This window comes from Scyliorhinus torazame, chromosome 1 (genome assembly GCF_047496885.1).
Source record: "Scyliorhinus torazame isolate Kashiwa2021f chromosome 1, sScyTor2.1, whole genome shotgun sequence".
Classification (NCBI taxonomy): Eukaryota; Metazoa; Chordata; class Chondrichthyes; order Carcharhiniformes; family Scyliorhinidae; genus Scyliorhinus; species Scyliorhinus torazame.
Window position 1 is genome coordinate 102,588,029 of NC_092707.1, and position 13,907 is coordinate 102,601,935.

Here is a 13,907-nt window from a genome sequence, read left to right on the forward strand (position 1 = left end):
CCCCCCCCCCCCCCCCCGCCCTCCTGTCCATCAGCGGGCGCTCCTCTCCAACACCGCCCTTCCCCCGGCCCCACCCCCTTCCTTCCCTAGCACGGGAAAAAGCCCGCGCTTTCCATCAAACCGGCCCCACCCTCTCTGACGCAGCTCCCTTTTGCGGCCTCATCCCAGCTCCCCACCACGGGCCTCCCATCTCCCCTCCCCCCGACGGGGCCCCGTCTTTCCAACCACCGACGCCCACACTCTCACAAAACCCCCACTTCGAACCATTTCACCCTACCCCACCCAGCACCCAAGGAAACAATACAGAACAGAACAGAACATCCCCCAAAGCACAGTAACCACAGTAACACCCCCCGCGACATCCCCTCACAAATGACCCTCAGTCCGTGTCCAACTTTTCGGCCTGGATAAAAGTCCACGCCTCCTCCGGCATCTCAAAGTAATGGTGCCGGTCCTTAAACGTGACCCACAGTCGCGCTGGCTGCAGTATCCCAAATTTCACCCCCTTCCGATGCAGAACCGCCTTAGCCCGATTGTACCCAGCCCTCTTCTTGGCCACCTCCGCGCTCCAGTCCTGGTATATCCGGACCTCTGCATTCTCCCACCTGCTGCTACGCTCCTTTTTTGCCCATCTTAGGACACACTCACTGTCCACAAAGCGGTGGAACCGCACTAATACCGCCCACGGCGGCTCATTGGGCTTGGGCCTCCTCGCCAGGACTCGGTGGGCCCCATCCAGCTCCAGGGGCCTTGGGAAGGCACCCGTGCCCATCAACGTGTTCAACATCGTGACCATGTATGCTCCAACACCCGACCCCTCCACTCCCTCCGGGAGACCCAGAATCCACAGGTTCTTCCTCCTCGACCGATTCTCCATGTCCTCGAACTTCTCCTGCCATTTCTTATGCAGCGCCTCGTGCGCCTCTACCTTCACTGCCAGGCCCAATATCTCATCCTCATTCTCCGAGGCCTTCTGCCGCACCTCCCGGATCGCCGCCCTTGGGCCTTCTGGGTCTCGACCAGCTTGTCGATCGAAGCCTTCATCGGCTCCAGCAGCTCTGCTTTCAATTCCGTGAAGCAGCGCTTGAGAAACGCCTGCTGCTCTTGCGACTACTGCGCTCATGCTGCCTGGTCTCCACCCGCCGCCATCTTGGTTTTCCTCCCTCGCACTTTTCGCTGCACCAAAATCACTTTTTTCACCGCTCCACTCCCGGTCCAATCCATACAGTGCTGGGGAAATCGTACTGTCACCTTCCCACACTGGGAAACATCGAACAAATGCTGCTGGGGCCCCTAAAAAGAGCCCAAAAGTCCTTTTCTGGCCGAACGTGCGACTCAGCTCAGCATAGCCGCAACCGGAAGTCCTTGTTCATCTCTTCTAAACCTTACCCCTCGCACCTTAAACCTATGTCCCCTAGTAATTGACCCCTCTAACCTGGAAAAAGTCTCTAACTATCCACTCTGGGTGTGCCCTTCCTAATTTTGTAGACCTCTATCAGGTCGCCCTTCAATCTCCTTTGTTCCAGTGAGGACAAACCAAATTTATTCAACCTCTCCTCATAGCTAATGCCCTCCATACTGTAGCCATCTGGGATGGCCACGTCCCGATTACAAAATGGACACTTTGCAAAGAATGCAGGGAAAGTTTGACAATACCGAGAAAGCAAACAGGTGCAAGGTTTGTCTGTTGATTGGAGCTATAGCTCCCAGACAAGACCGAGACTGCAGAACCATCTACATACTAATGAGCCATCTCCGGGGACATTTAGGTAAACAATGCTAAGACAGACACCCTGGCACCAGAGGAGACTAAAACAAAGCAGACCAACGGCCACCTAGGACACGCCCAGCAATCAGGGAACCCACCCCTCTATTGGAGGAAAATCGATAAGAACGATTGGGAAACGGCCCAATTAATTGGGGCCAAGTTCAAGGCCCGCCCAAAAGCGCGCGAAGCCCTTTCGAGTATAAAAAGGACTCCCCAAGAGAGAATCGCTCTCTTGGCCTTGGCTCTCAGCGAGGAGAGACCTGCTAAAGCTACTCCAGACCAAGTAAGTTCCAAGTCAACGCACGCTACGAGATAGACGCTCTTAGTTGCTATCCTGTTAACAGCTCAACCCAGCAGCCTCAGAACCGAGCAACGGCCATTGTTCCTCTGACTGAGTGGGCGCCCGAAGCTAAGTATAGGCTTTTAGTAATAGTGATAGTTTAGGTTGTAGAGTTTATGCATGAGTATATTTGACTTTGTGTGTAAATAAATGAGCATTGATTTTGAACTTGCTAACTGTATCGAGTCTTTGATCAGTATTCGGTTTTGAACCTTGTGGCGGTATCGAAAGATACCTGCCGACTCTTGAGCAAACGTAATTAAACAGAGCCAAATTAAGATAGAACACAATTAGCAACATTTACTGGCGACATCTGACGGGACTCGACTTAGAAGTGGCCCAACCACTCCGAGACAACCCAAATTTGAATTGAGAATCCAATTGGAAACACAAAAACCACAAGAGTAAGAACAATACTGATCAAGCCTCTGAGATTCGGAAGTGTGTTAATGCATGCGTACTAACAGGGATACAAGGTAAACCCAAGAGATTTTGTTGCGTAAAACTGTTGGGAGTTTTGTAGGCCGGAAATTAGCGTAAGCTGTACGCGTGTTTACATCACCGCTTTATCACCCCCTGTTCCAAATTCAGTAGCGATCATAAATAGAGAAAATGGCAATGAAGGCAATGGAACGCCTTATGAACCCCCAGGAATTCGAGGTTGCAGTGACCAGTAGAGTAGGACAGTGTCCCGTTTGGGAAGATGAGATCAGGAAATATCTCAAAGGGAAAGGATGGCCCCTTTGGAGTGAATTCTGCAATAATGAGGAAACAGGTCCCGGGAGTATAGGACATACTTGGTGGGAGAACCTGTCAGAGATACACAAGAAGAGCTTGGGGAAAGCTCGCAAGCCGATGGCAATCGTGTCCTGTTTGGCACAATTGCGAGGCACAGAGGAGGTCGTTAGGACGCTCCATAGAGAGATCGAGGAGAGAGACAGAAGTAGTGAGGTAGACGTGAGCGAAGTAGAGAAGGAGAATAGAGATTTGAGAGAGCAGTTAGCAGCAAGGGACAGAGAGATGGATGATGCCAAGAGGGCACATCAGTCTTGTCTCGGGCATTTGAGTAGTTTCCAAATGCAATACGATAAGGCCTACCAGGACACGCAACGTACGGTCTTGGTAAGACAAGACACTGAGCAACAAGTTGAGAAATTGCAGAAACAGTGCAATGATTTGAAAGCAGCCCTACGAGCGTCCACACTTCCACAACCGAACAAAGGCAGAGCTTGGTAGACCATGCAAAGCGCCGGAAGCAAATTGCAGAATTGCAATCTCTGCTTTCCATTCAAAATGGGTTTCAAAGCATATTTGGACCCCAGTTAGATCAGGAAAGCAGCCCCGTTTGGCAGGAATTGAATGAGACTGCCCATAGATACGTACAACATGTACGCAGGAAAAACCCCAGAAAAGGAAAGCGCCCCAACCGAACAGGCAGAACACACCCCCATGAACCCTGTGACCACACACCACAGGGACGCAGCAGAAGGAGACGCAGATTTCCTTTATACAACCCCGTTAACCGTGACCCAATTACGGGACGCGTGTGGAAAAATTACACCGTTCCTTCCCACATCAGACCCCCACCAATTTTTCGCGAAAGTCAAAGAGCAGACTACCATGTACGGCCTGGGCGAGAAGGAGCAAGTGAAGCTCAGTTTTAAGCCTCGACCCTTCAGTCGTGGCAGTCCTTCCCGACCCAAAGAATGTAGGAGGAGGCACACTCCAAAAGATGCACACAGCGATCCTAGATGCGATCGGCTATGACAGAGGAGACCCCGTAGAAGGCCTAAACAAGTATAGGCAAAATAAAACAGAGCACCCCACAGCGTTTTCTGGACGCTTGTGGATACACTTCACAGCAGTTTTCGGAGAGTTAGCCCGTGCCCATTTGACCCCAGATAATATGGCCAAATGGACTCAAATCCTAGTCTCTCACGCAACAGACACAGGACAGAAAGCTTGCGCAAATTATTACCCCTCAAACGAGGCCCACAATGAAAAATGGGTTTTGAAAAGGTTGTCCCGCGCTTGGGAGCAATCAGTCCAAAGCAAAACCGCATTTATAAAACCCGATGAAGAGCAGGCAGACATGAATCCAGTTAAAGCACACAAGAGCCCCGCATGGGTAAATGAGGGCAGGAACAGCCCACCCCAGCCCAAAGCTCAAGAATGTTACAATTGTGGACAGTTAGAACACTTTGCACGAGAGTGCAACGTGCCCCAAAAGCAGCAGAGAAACCAACAGACAGGCACCCTAAACAGGATTAGGACAAAGCCGATCAGAGAATGCAGACATGAACGGCACCGACTGACGATGTTCGGGCTCCCCAACTTGGGTCTGCGACACCCTTTGGGACAAGTCCGGTAGACTGGTCGTAGCAGGCAAAGTCCGAGGACACCCCGTAGAATTTCTTTGGGACACAGGAGGATCCCGTACCACACTCAATTCCTCCACGATGTTTCAGCGAGACACGTGGCCCACAACAGACACCATCACACTCAGCGGTTTTACAGGTCATTTGCAACAGGGACACATCACAGCCCCTGTAGAGATACAAATAGGGAACATCACAACCAAGCACCCCGTAGTTTTGGTTGATCTGCCCCAGACAGCAGAACATATCCTAGGGATCGATTTTATGAGCTCCCTCAACCTTTCTTTTGGCCCAGTTAACAGTGTGTATGGAAAATGGCAAAGGCAGCATGAGCCCCCGCCACGCTCACAGTAGGGGAATATGTAAACAGGATTAGCTCAGTAGGAGACTTCTGGTTCGATCCTCGAGCCATTAGTGCAGACAAACAGGTTAGGGCAGTCCTGCAGGAACACAAAGCGGCATTTGCACAGCACAAGCACGACTGTGGCAATTTGACTGGCTTTGTGAACATTACAGGTCCCGACCCCAGACCCCAGAAGCAGTACGGATTTCCCCAGGAAGCAGAGGGAGAAATCTCCAAAATAATAGAGAGTTTGCTGGATCAAGGCGTACTCAGATCAGTAGCCTCCACAACCAACACACCAATTTGGCCCGTCAGGAAACCGGATGGATCATGGCGCCTGACCATTGATTACCGGGAACTGAACAAAGTAACCCCAGCAGCAGCCCCCACCGTAGCCACGAGTCCCGAGACCATGCTCAAACAGGGACTCCAGTCACATTTTTTTTCGATTTTGGACATTAGCAACGGCTTTTGGTCCATTCCATCGGCTAAAGCGTGCCAGTACAAATTTGCCTTTACATTCCAGGGACAACAATATCCATGGACGTGCCTTCCACAAGGCTTCCACACCCCCCCTCCATTTCACACCAACAGCCGGCAAATGGATTAGCAAAATATTCCCGCCCCCATTGTCTGGTCCAGTATGTAGACGACTTGTTACTACAGACAGATACAAAGGGAGAGCACATTTTGCTTCTTGCCAAACTCCTAGGATAACAATAGGATGGTAAATCGCACAGGCTGCGAGACAGCTCGCACTATGTCAGTATTTTTCTCGGATGTCTTGTCCCAAATATTTGGTTTTTTTAAAAGAATGAGGGAGTCACAAATGGTGACCAATTATAAAGGGAAATTGGCAACAAAGGACAGACAGACAGGCATACGAGATCTTAAGCAAGATAATAACAGATATTATGCTTGTGCCCATAGAACTCCGGAACCTCAGGAACCCCAGAGGAAGAAAAAGAAGAAGACAGAAAGACGGAAAGATGAAGACAACCTTCATGGTCACCTGGATCTTAGCGGGATCCCTTCAGTTGCGCGCGGACGCTACCCCCCGACCCCTACCACGCAAGTCATGAATGATTCTCCCCCCCGCAATACACAGAACCCCGAGATAGCTAGCCCCGCAACAGCTAACAATACCCTAACCTGGTGTACTCACCTGGTACTCACTATCGTATGTAGTAGAAGCCCTCTTAGTACTAGCAATACTTTGCAGTGTTGTGCAGACACTTAGAGTCAGGAAATGGCGAAAGAGAGCCTACTGCTCTAGCGCCTCGGTATACAAGTTTAGGTCCCCCATTTTTGGAATCCACCAAACCCCGGACCCCTTGACATGAATTAAAGTGCATCCGCTTCTCTTTATGTGTTCTGTTAAATAAAGAAATGTAAACCTCTGCCAGAGAAATTTGTATGCTTCTATTTTGTACAGTTTAAGATGTTATAGATTAATTTTGGGATTGTTTGAGTGAGGATAGTTTATTGATGATAGTTAGAGGTTCCAGTTTTTTATTTTTCTGTAATGCATGCCTGAATGTCACAGCGCCCTGTAGAGTTTTATAATAATGTATGTATTTAAAATGATTTAGGTAAAATTGTGTTTCATAGGATAGGGCAGAGTAGAGCCTGATTTATGGGTGCCCCGTTTGGTCAGAGAACGAAGACGACGCAGCAATGTGATCCTTCACGCTTTGCATTGAGGATCACAAGGAGGGAGTGTAGCCATCTGGGATGGCCACGTCCCGATTACAAAATGGACACTTTGCAAAGAATGCAGGGAAAATTGGACAATACCGAGAAAGCAAGCAGGTGCAAGGTTTGTCTGTTGATTGGAGCTACAGCTCCCAGACAAGACCAAGACTGCAGAACCATCTACATACTAATGAGCCATCTCCGGGGACAAAAGGGTAACATTTAGGTAAACAATGTTAAGACAGACACCCCGGCGCCAGAAGAGACTAAAACAAAGCAGACCAACGGCCACCTAGGACACGCCCAGCAGTCAGGGAACGTACCCCACTATTGGAGGAAAATCGATAAGAAAGATTGGGAAACGGCCCAATTAATTGGGGCCAAGTTCAAGGCCTGCCCAAAAGCGCGTGGAGCCCTTTCGAGTATAAAAAGGACTCCCCAAGAGAGAATCACTCTCTTGGCCTTGGCTCTCAGCAAGGAGAGACCTGCCAAAGCTGCTCCAGACCAAGTAAGTTCCAAATCAACGCACACTACGAGATAGATGCTCTTAGTTGCTATCCTGTAAACGGCTCAACCCAGCAGCCTCAGAACCGAGCAACGGCCATTGTTCCTCTGCCTGAGTGGGCACCCGAAGCTAAGTGTAGGCTTTAGCAGTAGTGATAGTTTAGTTTGTAGAGTTTTACACGAGTATATTTGACTGTGTGTGTAAATAAATGAGTATTGAGTTTGAACTTACTAACTGTATCGAGTCTTTGATCAGTATTCGGTTTTGAACCTTGTGGCGGTATCGAAATATACCTGGCGACTCTTGAGCAAACGTAATTAAACAGAGCCAAATTAAGAGAGAACACAATTAGCAACAATACCAGGCAACATCCTGGTAAATCTCTTCTGCACCCTCTCTAAAGCCTCCACTTCCTTCTGGTAGTGTGCCGACCAGAATTGAACAGTATACGCCAAGTGTGGCCTAACTAAGGTTCTGCAACATGACTTGCCAATTTTTATACTCAATGCCCCGGCCAATGAAGGCAAGCATGCCATATGCCTTCTTGACTACCTTCTCCTCTTGTTGCCTCTTTCAGTGACCTGTGCACCTGTACACCTAGATCTCTCTGACTGTCAATACGCTTGAGGGTTTGCACTGAGTGCTGAATTTGGTGCTTTTTGAGTGCTATAGTGAGAGTTTGGTGACCGAGGGAGTATAAGGCTTCATTTTAATCTAAAGTTTAGTCTTTCTTTTATTTAGTTAATTAACTTAAAAGTTGCTGTTTGGTTTAGAAGAAGGTGAATTTTCAATCAGCTTTAAACAGGCTTCTACTTCTAGGCACTTGCAGCTGGAGCTTGTTAATTAGTTAATTGGATTAGGCCAGTTTTTAGAGGCTAGATTCACAGTATAAAAGTGATCCCCTACAGTGCAGACTTTGTTTGCACTGAGTGCTGAATTTGGTGCTTTTTGAGTGCAATAGTGAGAGTTTGGTGACCGAGGGAGTGCTGAATTTGGTGCTTTTTGAGTGCGATAGTGAGAGTTTGGTGACCGAGGGAGTGCTGAATTTGGTGCTTTTTGAGTGCGATAGTGAGAGTTTGGTGACCGAGGGAGTTAGGTGAGGAGGGAGTAAGGTGCTCCTTTCATTTTTTTCCGACATTTCCGCAAAGAGTGCGAAGAGAGCCAGGAGTTTACAGGAAGTGTAGCTGACTGGGAGCAGAGTCGGAGGGCGGAGATCCAGTTAGTCCACACAGCAGCTATATTCTGTAAGGTAAGAGGGGATGGAGGCTAGGCCAGTTACATGCTCCTCCTGTAGGATGTGGGTGGTGAGGGATACCACCGGTGTCCCCACTGACTATACCTGTGGGAAGTGCACCCAACTTCAGCTCCTCAAAGACCGTGTTAGGGAACTGGAGCTGAAGCTGGATGAACTTCGGATCATCCGGGAGGCAGAGGGGGTGATTGAGAAGAGTTACAGGGAGGTAACCACACCCAAGGTACAGGACAAGAATAGCTGGGTTACAGTCAGGGGGAAAAAAACAAACAGGCAGACAGTGCAGGGATCCCTCGTGGCCGTTCCCCTTCAAAACAAGTATACCGTTTTGGATGCTGTTGGGGGGGATGACCTACCGGGGGAAGGCCCTAGCGGCCAGGTCTCTGGCACTGAGTCTGGCTCTGGGGCTCAGAAGGGAAGGGGGGAGAATAGAAAAGCAATAGTTGTAGGAGATTCAATGGTTAGGGGAATAGATAGGAGATTCTGTGGTCGCGAGCGAGACTCCCGGAAGGTATGTTGCCTCCCGGGTGCCAGGGCCAGGGATGTCTCGGATCGTGTCTTCAGGATCCTTAAGGGGGAGGGGGAGCAGCCAGAAGTTGTGGTGCACATTGGTACCAACGACATAGGTAGGAAAAGGGGTGTGGAGGTAGTAAACAAATTTAGGGAGTTAGGCTGGAAGTTGAAAGCCAGGACAGACAGAGTTGTCATCTCTGGTTTGTTGCCGGTGCCACGTGATAGCGAGGCTAGGAATAGGGAGAGAGTGCAGTTGAACACGTGGCTGCAGGAATGGTGTAGGAGGGAGGGCTTCAGGTATTTGGATAATTGGAGCGCATTCTGGGGAAGGTGGGACCTGTACAAGCAGGACGGGTTGCATCTGAACCAGAGGGGCACCAATATCCTGGGAGGGAGGTTTGCTAGTACTCTTCGGGAGGGTTTAAACTAATTTGGCAGGGGAATGGGAACCGGATTTGTAGTCCAGCAACTAAGGTAGCCGATATTCAGGACGCCAAAGCATGTAATGAGGCAGTGGGGAAGGGAACACTGACAAAGGAGAGTATTTGCAGGCACGGAGATGGGTTGAAGTGTGTATACTTCAACGCAAGAAGCATCAGGAATAAGGTGGGTGAACTTAAGGCATGGATCGGTACTTGGGACTACGATGTGGTGGCCATCACGGAAACTTGGATAGAAGAGGGGCAGAAATGGTTGTTGGAGCTCCCTGGTTATAGATGTTTCAATAAGATTAGGGAGGGTGGTAAAAGAGGTGGGGGCATTATTAATTAGAGATAGTATAACAGCTGCAGAAAGGCAGTTCGAGGAGTATCACCCTATTGAGGTAGTATGGGTTGAAGTCAGAAATAGGAAAGGAGCAGTCACCTTGTTAGGAGTTTTCTATAGGCCCCCCAATAGTAGCAGAGATGTGGAGGAACAGATTGGGAAACAGATTTTGGAAAGGTGCAGAAGTCATAGGGTAGTAGTCATGGGCGACTTTAACTTCCCAAATATTGAATGGAAACTCTTTAGATCAAATAGTTTGGATGGGGTGGTGTTTGTGCAGTGTGTCCAGGAAGCTTTTCTAACACAGTATGTAGATTGTCCAACCAGAGGAGGGGCAATATTGGATTTAGTACTGGGTAATGAACCAGGGCAAGTAATAGATTTGTTAGTGGGGGAGCATTTTGGAGATAGTGACCACAATTCTGTGACTTTCACTTTAGTAATGGAGAGGGATAGGTACGTGCAACAGGGCAAGGTTTACAATTGGGGGAAGGGTAAATACGATGTTGTCAGACAAGAATTGAAGTGCATAAGTTGGGAACATAGGCTGGCAGGGAAGGACACAAGTGAAATGTGGAACTTGTTCAAGGAACAGGTGCTACGTGTCCTTGATATGTATGTCCCTGTCAGGCAGGGAAGAGATGGTCGAGTGAGGGAACCATGGTTGACAAGAGAGGTTGAATGTCTTGTTAAGAGGAAAAAGGTGACTTATGTAAGGCTGAGGAAACAAGGTTCAGACAGGGCATTGGAGGGATACAAGATAGCCAGGAGGGAACTGAAGAAAGGGATTAGGAGAGCTAAGAGAGGGCATGAACAATCTTTGGCGGGTAGGATCAAGGAAAACCCCAAGGCCTTTTACACATATGTGAGAAATATGAGAATGACTAGAGCGAGGGTAGGTCCGATCAAGGACAGTAGCGGGAGATTGTGTATTGAGTCTGAAGAGATAGGCGAGGTCTTGAATGAGTACTTTTCTTCTGTATTTACAAATGAGAGGGGCAATATTGTTGGAGAGGACAGTGTGAAACAGATTGGTAAGCTCGAGGAAATACTTGTTAGGAAGGAAGATGTGTTGGGCATTTTGAAAAACTTGAGGATAGACAAGTCCCCCGGGCCTGACGGGATATATCCAAGGATTCTATGGGAAGCAAGAGATGAAATTGCAGAGCCGTTGGCAATTATCTTTTCGTCCTCACTGTCAACAGGGGTGGTACCAGGGGATTGGAGAGTGGCGAATGTCGTGCCCCTGTTCAAAAAAGGAACTAGGGATAACCCTGGGAATTACAGGCCAGTTAGTCTTACTTCGGTGGTAGGCAAAGTAATGGAAAGGGTACTGAAGGATAGGATTTCTGAGCATCTGGAAAGACACTGCTTGATTAGGGATAGTCAGCACGGATTTGTGAGGGGTAGGTCTTGCCTTACAAATCTTATTGAATTCTTTGAGGAGGTGACCAAGCATGTGGATGAAGGTAAAGCAGTGGATGTAGTGTACATGGATTTTAGTAAGGCATTTGATAAAGTTCCCCATGGTAGGCTTCTGCACAAAGTAAGGAGGCATGGGATAGTGGGAAATTTGGCCAGTTGGATAACGAACTGGCTAACCGATAGAAGTCAGAGAGTGGTGGTGGATGGCAAATATTCAGCCTGGATCCCAGTTACCAGTGGTGTACCGCAGGGATCAGTTCTGGGTCCTCTGCTGTTTGTGATTTTCATTAATGACTTGGATGAGGGAGTTGAAGGGTGGGTCAGTAAATTTGCAGATGATACGAAGATTGGTGGAGTTGTGGATAGTAAGGAGGGCTGTTGTCGGCTGCAAAGAGACATAGATAGGATGCAGAGCTGGGCTGAGAAGTGGCAGATGGAGTTTAACCCTGAAAAGTGTGAGGTTGTCCATTTTGGAAGGACAAATATGAATGCGGAATACAGGGTTAACGGTAGAGTTCTTGGCATTGTGGAGGAGCAGAGAGACCTTGGGGTCTATGTTCATACATCTTTGAAAGTTGCCACTCAAGTGGATAGAGCTGTGAAGAAGGCCTATGGTGTGCTCGCGTTCATTAATAGAGGGATTGAATTTAAGAGCCGTGAGGTGATGATGCAGCTGTACAAAACTTTGGTAAGGCCACATTTGGAGTACTGTGTACAGTTCTGGTCGCCTCATTTTAGGAAGGATGTGGAAGCTCTGGAAAAGGTGCAAAGAAGATTTACCAGGATGTTGCCTGGAATGGAGAGTAGGTCTTACGAGGAAAGGTTGAGGGTGCTAGGCCTTTTCTCATTAGAGCGGAGAAGGATGAGGGGCGACTTGATAGAGGTTTATAAGATGATCAGGGGAATAGATAGAGTAGACAGTCAGAGACTTTTTCCCCAGGTGGAACACACCATTACAAGGGGACATAAATTTAAGGTGAAAGGTGGAAGATATAGGAGGGATATCAGAGGTAGGTTCTTTACCCAGAGAGTAGTGGGGGCATGGAATGCACTGCCTGTGGAAGTAGTTGAGTCGGAAACATTAGTGACCTTCAAGCAGCTGTTGGATAGGTACATGGATTACGGGAAAATGATATAGTGTAGATTTATTTGTTCTTAAGGGCAGCACGGTAGCATTGTGGATAGCACAATTGCTTCACAGATCCATGGTCCCAGGTTCGATTCCGGCTTGGGTCATTGTCTGTGCGGAGTCTGCACGTCCTCCCCGTGTCTGCGTGGGTTTCCTCCGGGTGCTCCGGTTTCCTCCCACAGTCCAAAGATGTGCGGGTTAGGTGAATTGGCCAATGATAAATTGCCCTTAATGTCCAAATTGCCCTTGGTGTTGGGTGGAGGTGTTGAGTTTGGGTAGGGTGCTCTTTCCAAGAGCTGGTGCAGACTCAGGGGGCCGAATGGCCTCCTTCTGCACTGTAGATTCAATGATAATCTATGATTAATCTAGGACAAAGGTTCGGCACAACATCGTGGGCCGAAGGGCCTGTTCTGTGCTGTATTTTCTATGTTCTATGTTCTATGTTCTACCATTTATTGTATATTCCCTACGTGTGTTAGACCTTCCAAAATGCATTACCTCATATTTGTCCAGTTTAAACTCCACCTGCCATGTCTCCCAAGTCTCCAAATGATCTGAATCCTGCTGTATCCTCTGACAGTCCTCATCCTCTGAGCTTCCTAGTGCCCTGCCATTCATTGAGTACCCCCTTGTCTTGTTACTCCTTCCAAAATGCATCACCTCGCACTTTTCAGAGTTAAATTCCATCTGTCACTGATCTGCCCATCTGAACAGCCTGTCTATATCTTCCTGCAACCTAAGACTTTCTTCCTCACCATTAACCGCCCTACCAATCTTTCAGTCAACCGCAAACGTACTTATCACTCCCGTCCCCCCATATTCTCATCTATATTGTTTATATATATCACAAACAATAAGGGACCTGGCACCGATCCCTGTGATCGCCACTGGGCACCGGCCTTGTCACACAAACAGCCTTCTACCACCACCAGCTGTCTCCTACCACTAGGCCAATTTTGGATCCAACTTGCCAAGTTGCCCTAGGTCCCATGTGCTTTTACCATCTTCATCAATCTTGTCAAAGGCTTTGCTAAAATCTATTAAAAAAAACTACAACAACTACACTACCCTCATCTACAAACCTGATAACCTCCTCGAAAAATTCAATCAAATTTGTTGGGCATGACCCCCCTCTGACAAAGCCATGCTGACTATCCCTGTTCAAACCTTGCCTCTCCAAGTGGAGATTGATTCTCTCTTTAAGAAATGTCTCCAATAGTTTATCTAACAATGATGGGAGAGTCACTGGTCTGTAATTCCCTGGTTTATCTCGACTACCATCCTTGAAAATTGGAACCACATTAGCTGTCCTCCAATCCTCTGGCACCTCCCCTGTAGCCAGAGAGGACTTAAAATGACAGAGCCTCTGTAATTTCCTCCCACAGCAGCCTGGGATATAACTCATGGGGATTTGTCTACTTTTAAGCCCGCCAAAACCTCTAATACCTCCTCACTCACTAATTTTAATTTTTTTTTTCATTTTAGAGTATCCAATTCATTTTTTTCAATTAAGGGGCAATTTAGTGTGGCCAATCCACCTACCCTGCACATCTTTGGGTTGTGGGGGCAAAACCCACGCAAACACGAGGAGAATGTGCAAACTCCACATGGACAGTGACCCAAATCCGGGATCGAACCTGGGACCTCAAAGTCGTGAGGCAGCAGTGCTAACCACAGCGCCACCATACTGCCCCTCCTCACTCATTATTTCAAACTGTTTCAGAATCTCACAGTCCCTCTCTCCGAATTCTATACCTACATCCTCCTCCTCAATGAAAACAGATGTGAAGAACT